This window comes from Ranitomeya variabilis, chromosome 1, assembly GCF_051348905.1.
Source record: "Ranitomeya variabilis isolate aRanVar5 chromosome 1, aRanVar5.hap1, whole genome shotgun sequence".
Taxonomy (NCBI): domain Eukaryota; kingdom Metazoa; phylum Chordata; class Amphibia; order Anura; family Dendrobatidae; genus Ranitomeya; species Ranitomeya variabilis.
Window position 1 is genome coordinate 1,012,625,330 of NC_135232.1, and position 7,344 is coordinate 1,012,632,673.

Genomic DNA, 7,344 nt, shown 5'->3' on the forward strand with positions numbered 1-7,344 from the left:
CTGCGCGATATTCACCTGCTCCCCGTTCTGGCGCCACTCCGTCTTCAGCGTCTTCTGCAGTGACGCTCAGGTCAGAGGGCGCGATGACGTGGTTAGTGCGCGCCCTGTGCCTGAACGTCAGTGCAGAAGACGCTGAAGATGGTGCGGCGCCGGAACGAAGTCAGGTGAATATTGAAAATGCCAGGGGCCTGAGCGACGGAGAGGTGAGTATGTGATTTTTTTTTTTTTTATCGCAGCAACAGCAAATGGGGCAAGTATCTGCATGGAGCATCTTATGGGGCCATAACGTTTGTGCAGCACTATATGGGGCAAGTGTCTGTATGGAGCATCTTATGGCGCCATAATCAACATTTGTGCAGCACTATATGGCGCAATTGTCTGTATGGAGCATCTTATGGGGCCATAATCATTGTTTGTGCAGCACTATATGGGGCAAGTGTCTGTATGGAGCATCTTATGGGGCCATAATCAACGTTTGTGCAGTACTATATGGGGCAAGTGTCTGTATGGAGCATCTTATGGAGCCATAATCAACGTTTGTGCAGCACTATATGGGGCAAGTGTCTGTATGGAGTATCTTATGTAGCCATAACGTTTGTGCAGCACTATATTGGGCAAATATCTTTATGGAGCATCTTATGGGGCCATAATTAATGTTTGTGGAGCATTATATGGGGCAAGTGTCTGTATGGAGCATCTTTTGGGGCCATAATCAACGTTTGTGCAGTACTATATGGGGCAAGTGTCTGTATGGAGCATCTTATGGGGCCATAATCAACGTTTGTGCAGCACTATATGGCGCAATTGTCTGTATGGAGCATCTTATGGGGCCATAATCATTGTTTGTGCAGCACTATATGGGGCAAGTGTCTGTATGGAGCATCTTATGGGGCCATAATCAACGTTTGTGCAGTACTATATGGGGCAAGTGTCTGTATGGAGCATCTTATGGGGCCATAATCAATGTTTGTGCAGTACTATATGGGGCAAGTGTCTGTATGGAGCATCTTATGGAGCCATAACGTTTGTGCAGCACTATATTGGGCAAATATCTTTATGGAGCATCTTATGGGGCCATAATTAACGTTTGTGGAGCATTATATGGGGCAATGTCTATATGGAGCATCTTATAGGGCCATAATCAACATTTGTGCAGTGCAATATGGGGCAAGTGTCTGTATGGAGCATCTTATGGGGCCATAATCAACGTTTGTGCAGCATTATATGGGGCAAATGTCTGTACAGAGTATCGTATGGAGCCATAACGTTTGTGCAGCACTATATTGGGCAAATATCTTTATGGAGCATCTTATGGGGCCATAATTAATGTTTGTGGAGCAATATATGGGGCAAGTGTCTGTATGGAGCATCTTATGGGGCCATAATCAACGTTTGTGCAGTACTATATGGGGCAAGTGTCTGTATGGAGCATCTTATGGGGCCATAATCAACGTTTGTGCAGCACTATATGGGGCAAGTGTCTGTATGGAGCATCTTTTGGGGCCATAATCAACGTTTGTGCAGCATTATATGGGGCAAATGTCTGTACGGAGTATCTTATGGAGCCATAACGTTTGTGCAGCACTATATTGGGCAAATATCTTTATGGAGCATCTTATGGGGCCATAATTAATGTTTGTGGAGCATTATATGGGGCAAGTGTCTGTATGGAGCATCAAGGTTTGTGCAGCACTATATGGGGCAAATATCTTTATGGAGCATCTTATGGGGCCATAATCAACATTTGTGCAGCATTATATTGGGCAAATGTGTCTATGGAGCATCTTATGGGGCCATTATTAACCTTTATGCAGGATTATATGGGGCATATTTTAATATGGAGCATCTTATGGGGCCATCATAAACTTTATGGAGCATTATATGGGGCTCCTGGTTCAATATGGATATTCAAAAACACATAACCTACTGATGTCTCAATTAATTTTACTTTTATTGCTATCTATTTTTACTTTTGACATTTACCAGTAGCTGCTGCATTTCCCACCCTAGGCTTATACTCGAGTCATTAAGTTTTCTATCAGGGCTGAGGTAGTGGACCCTCTGGGTCAGCCCCCAAGGATGAGTGAACCAGATGAGGCCTCCCCCTATACAGGGAGAGTTTGGGACAGACCCAAGGAGGATGAAGCCGCAACTGCCGGAGCCAAAGGGACGACTGGTGATAGCCCAAATACTCAATGAAGGACGGGGAAGAGACAGAGCTACTGAAGAGACAAGAATGGCGGAAGTACAGAACAGATGGCAGAAACTAAGACTAAGTACTGACCGGTATGATGGAAGTACAGGCACGAGGGAACCAAGGAGACTCAAGACTGGCAGGAACGGCAAACACGCAGGAGCGGTAAGACACGGCAGGAACACTGGACTGGCAGGAACGGGACCACAGGACAGGCAGGAGCACAGGACTGGCAGGAACACAGCAGGAACACGGGATAGGCAGGAACACGGCAGGAACACAGGACTGACTGGAACACGGCAGGAACACAGGACTAGCAGGAACACTGGACTGGCAGGAACTCGGCAGGAACACAGGACTGGCTAGGACACAGCAGGAACTCACAGGACTGGCAGGAACACAGGAGTGGCAGGAACACGGCAGGAACACAGGACAGGCTAGGACACAGCAGGAACTCACAGGACTGGCAGGAACACAGGAGTGGCAGGAACACGGCAGGAACACAGGACAGGCTAGGACACCGCAGGAACTCACAGGACTGGCAGGAACACAGATTCGGAAACGGGAAACGGAGCCTAGGAACCTAAGAAGACACTGGTATAAGGCCAGTGAACGCTATAGATGCAAAGGCATCAGAGCAGGGCAGACGCTGGGAAGAAGTACCCGACGGGCGCCGCCATATTGGAGGCGGAGCCGCCGGGTCATGACCTCCCAGAAGCCCTAGCGACGAGGGGAGCGCGTCTGCGCATGCGCGGACCGGCAAAGGGACGAGCGCCGGTGAAGCAGGAAGACAGAGTGCAGGAGAGAGCATCAGGAGCGCGCCGGCCGGACAGGTAAGTATATGAAGGCGGCGTGACAGTACCCCCTCTCTTACCCCCCCTCTCTTTAAAACTGGAAAGGAATCTTTTCAAGATTACAGGAGCATTGATATTCTCCAGAGGTTCCCAAGATCGTTCCTCTGGACTAAAGCCTTTCCAATCAATTAAGAAAAAAGCCTTACCCTTAACAAACTTTCTAGCGAGAATATCCTTAACCTCAAAAGAATCTTCAGAAGAGACAGGTAAATGAGAAGGCGACGGAGCAGAATGATAATGGTTAAAAATTGCGGGTTTGAGGAGTGACACGTGAAAAGAGTTTGGAATACGTAACGAGGTGGGCAACTTCAACTTGTAGGCTACATCATTAATTTGGCTAGAAATTTCAAAGGGACCAATGTAACGTGGACCTAACTTATGAGAGGGAATCTTGAGTCTAATGTAGCAAGAAGATAACCAGACCTTGTCACCCGGTTGATATGGAGGAGCATCTAAACGCCTCTTGTCAGCATGCTTTTTCATTCTGCAACTAGCCCTCAGAAGTGCCTCTTTAGCCTCCTGCCAAATTTTAGAGAACTCTAAAGACAAGGAATCCGCCGCCGGTACACCTGAGGTGGGGGAAACAGGGAGAGGGATGCTGGGATGTTGCCCAAAAACAATAAAAAAAGGAGATTTGGAAGAAGATTCACTAGTATTGTTATTGTAAGCGAATTCAGCCCAAGGAAGAAGAGACACCCAGTCATCGTGATGAGCATTAGTAAAATGACGCAGATAAGATGTGAGAATCTGATTCACACGCTCCACTTGCCCGTTGGACTGGGGGTGGTATGCAGAAGAAAAATTTAACGATACCTTCATAAGTCCACAAAGAGCTCTCCAGAAACGAGAGGTAAACGGAACTCCACGATCGGACACAATATGCTGAGGGAAACCATGAAGTCGAAACACTTGATGAAGAAAGACCTTCGCGAGTTCAGGAGCTGAAGGCAAACCAGGTAGGGAGATGAAATGAGCCATCTTGGAAAATCTATCCACTACCACCAAGATTACTGTGCAGTTAGAAGATTTTGGTAAATCGGTGATGAAATCCATTGCAATATGACTCCAGGGAACCGAGGGCACAGGAAGTGGATGCAGTGGTCCAGAAGGTAGCTGACGAGGAACTTTGTTCCTAGCACATGAAGAACATGAGGCGACGAAATCCAGAACATCTTGGCGAAGCGAAGGCCACCAGTAATGGCGAGAAATTAGAGTAAGAGTTTTCTTGCCTCCAACATGTCCAGCGAAGCGGGAAGAATGACCCCAACGTAAAACCCTTAGTTTGTCATGATTTGACACAAAGGTTTTTCCCGGAGGTGTAGCTACCACCTTTAGCGGAGCCAACGAAATAATCCTAGCAGGATCAAGGATATACGCTGGTCTTTCCTCCACATCCAGAGGTTGAAAAGATCTTGACAGAGCGTCAGCTTTAATGTTCTTATTCCCGGGTCGGAAATGTAACTCGAAGTCGAAACGACCAAAGAACAAAGACCATCTGGCTTGTCGCGGATTTAGTCTTTGGGCGGTCTGGACGTAGGACAGATTTTTGTGATCTGTAAAAATAACGAAAGGATGTATAGCCCCTTCTAGGAGGTACCGCCACTCCTCTAGGGCCAATTTTATGGCCAGTAATTCCTTGTCACCAATGGAATAATTTCGCTCCGGAGGGGAGAAAGCCTTTGAGAAAAAGCCACAGGTGACTAACTGACCCGAATTGGATCTTTGGAGTAGGACCGCTCCAGCTCCAATAGAGGAAGCATCAACTTCGAGAATGAACGGTTTGTCGGAGTCTGGTCAATGAAGCACTGGTGCTGAAGCAAACTCTTGCTTCAAAGTCTGAAAAGCAGCCTCGGCCTCCGGAGGCCAGAGATTAGAGTTAGCCCCCTTGCGTACCAGAGCTGAGATTGGTTTGGTCAAAGAAGAGAAATGAGGGATAAATTGTCTATAATAGTTGGCGAAGCCAAGGAATCGCTGAATAGCTTTCTCTCCCGAAGGACAGGGCCAATTTAGGACGGCCGAGACTTTCTCAGGATCCATTTTCAGACCATCCTCTGAGACAATATACCCCAGAAAGGGTACCGAAGCTTGTTAAAAGACACACTTCTCAATCTTTGCGAAGAGATGATTCTGCCTCAAACGTAGTAAGACTCGACGAACATCTCGTCGATGAGTGGACAAATCTGGAGAAAAGACGAGGATGTCATCCAAGTAGACTACGACACTGGTGTAGAGGCAATCTCGAAAGATATCGTTGACGAACTCGTGGAACACGGCGGGAGCATTACAAAGTCCAAAAGGCATTACCAAATACTCGTAGTGACCATCCCGAGTATTAAACGCGGTTTTCCATTCGTCCCCAGCACGGATACGAATTAAGTTGTAGGCTCCTCGGAGATCCAGCTTAGTAAAAATTTGTGCCCTCCTCAGGCGGTCGAAGAGTTCTGAAATAAGAGGCAAGGGATATTTATTCTTCACAGTGATGTTATTTAACCCTCTGTAATCAATACAAGGACGAAGGGTACCGTCCTTCTTCTTCACAAAAAAGAAACCTGCCCCTGCTGGAGATGAAGATTTTCGAATAAAACCTTTGGCAAGGTTTTCTTGGATATAATCCGACATGGCTTGAGTCTCTGCAGGCGAGAGCGGATAAATTCTTCCTCTAGGGGGAGTGGTACCGGGTACAAGATCTACCGCACAGTCGTAGGGTCGATGCGGCAGAAGAGTATCTGCCTCCTTCTTGTCAAAAACATCCGCAAAAGAGGCGTAAACTGAAGGCAACCCAGAAGGGATGGAGAGGGAACAGGGAACACCAACAGGATGCACCGGCAGCAGACAACGAGTCCGACAAGAGTCTCCCCAACGAAGAATGTTACCCCTATGCCAATCTAAGACGGGTTCGTGGAGCCGTAACCACGGAAGCCCGAGGAGAATGGGATGAGAGATATTGGCTAGAACAAGAAACGAGATTCTTTCCCTATGAAGAGCCCCTACCTGAAGCTCAACTAACTGAGTAACTTGAGTAAAAGTCTCTTGCAAAGGTCTACCGTCTACGGAAGCAAGGAGAAGAGGACTCTCTAAAGACCTAACAGGAACAGAAAACTTAATAACCTCCTCCAACCTAATAAAATTTCCCGCTGCCCCAGAGTCCACATAAGCCTCAAGAGAGATACGCCTATCATGAGAGTGCAGCAAAACTGGTAAAGTGAGGGGTAGAGAGGTTTCACATGCACCTAGGGAGGCCTCTCTTACCTGACCTAGGTGGAGGAGTTTTCCGGACGATCTGGGCAGGCTCGGAGAAGATGAGAAGAGCTTCGACAGTAAAAACAAAGACCTTGGGCGCGTCTCTCCCTCCAATGTTGATCGGAGAGTTTTAGACGATCCACTTGCATCGGCTCGGGGACTGGAACCGAAGTAGAAACTCTGGGCTGAGGACTGAGAGGTCTACGAGAAGGCGTAGAAGGACGAGGAAATTTTTTCTCCAGAGCTCGCTCCTGAAAGCGTAGATCTATGCGAGTAGCTAAGGCAATTCAGTCCTCCAAATTAGTGGGAGTATCTCGACTTGCTAGCTCATCTTTAATATGACTAGAAAGTCCCCGTCAGAAAGCCCCTACTAAGGCCTCATTATTCCAACCCAAATCAGAAGATAAGGTCTGAAACTGGATGGCGTATTGCCCAACCGTTAGAGAACCCTGTAGTAAACTAAACAAAGCCTCAGTGGTTGAGGCCAAGCGACCTGGTTCGTCAAATACCCGACGAAAGGTCTCTAAAAATGGAGTGAGCTGAAGAACCACTGGATCATCCCGCTCCCAAAGAGGGTTAACCCATGCTAAGGCATCCCCCTCCAAATGCGAAACAATAAACGCCACCTTGGCCCGATCCGTGGGATACTGCAAAGGAAGGAGCTCAAAGTGAAGACGGCACTGGTTAAGAAATCCCCGACATTGTTTGGGATCTCCATTAAAACGAGGGGGTTTAGCCAAACAGGGAGTGGAATGAGAAGCTTGAGCTGGTGAGGGAACAGACGCGGCAGCCTGGAGGGAAAGAAGACGACTATCAACGGAAGCCATATACCCCAAAATATGGGACTGAGCGTCGCGCTGCTGTGCCAGTTCTTGTTGCAAACTGGCCAGCTGAGAGGCATTTCCCGGATCAGAGGACTGGAGAGCAGAGAGACGGGAGTCCATAGACTTCATGAAGGACATCATCCGAGACTGATTTTCCTGCAAGAAAACAATCTCTTTCTGAGCGGCTGCGGCTCCAGCGGGATCCATGGCCTTTGCGTACTATCAGGGCTGA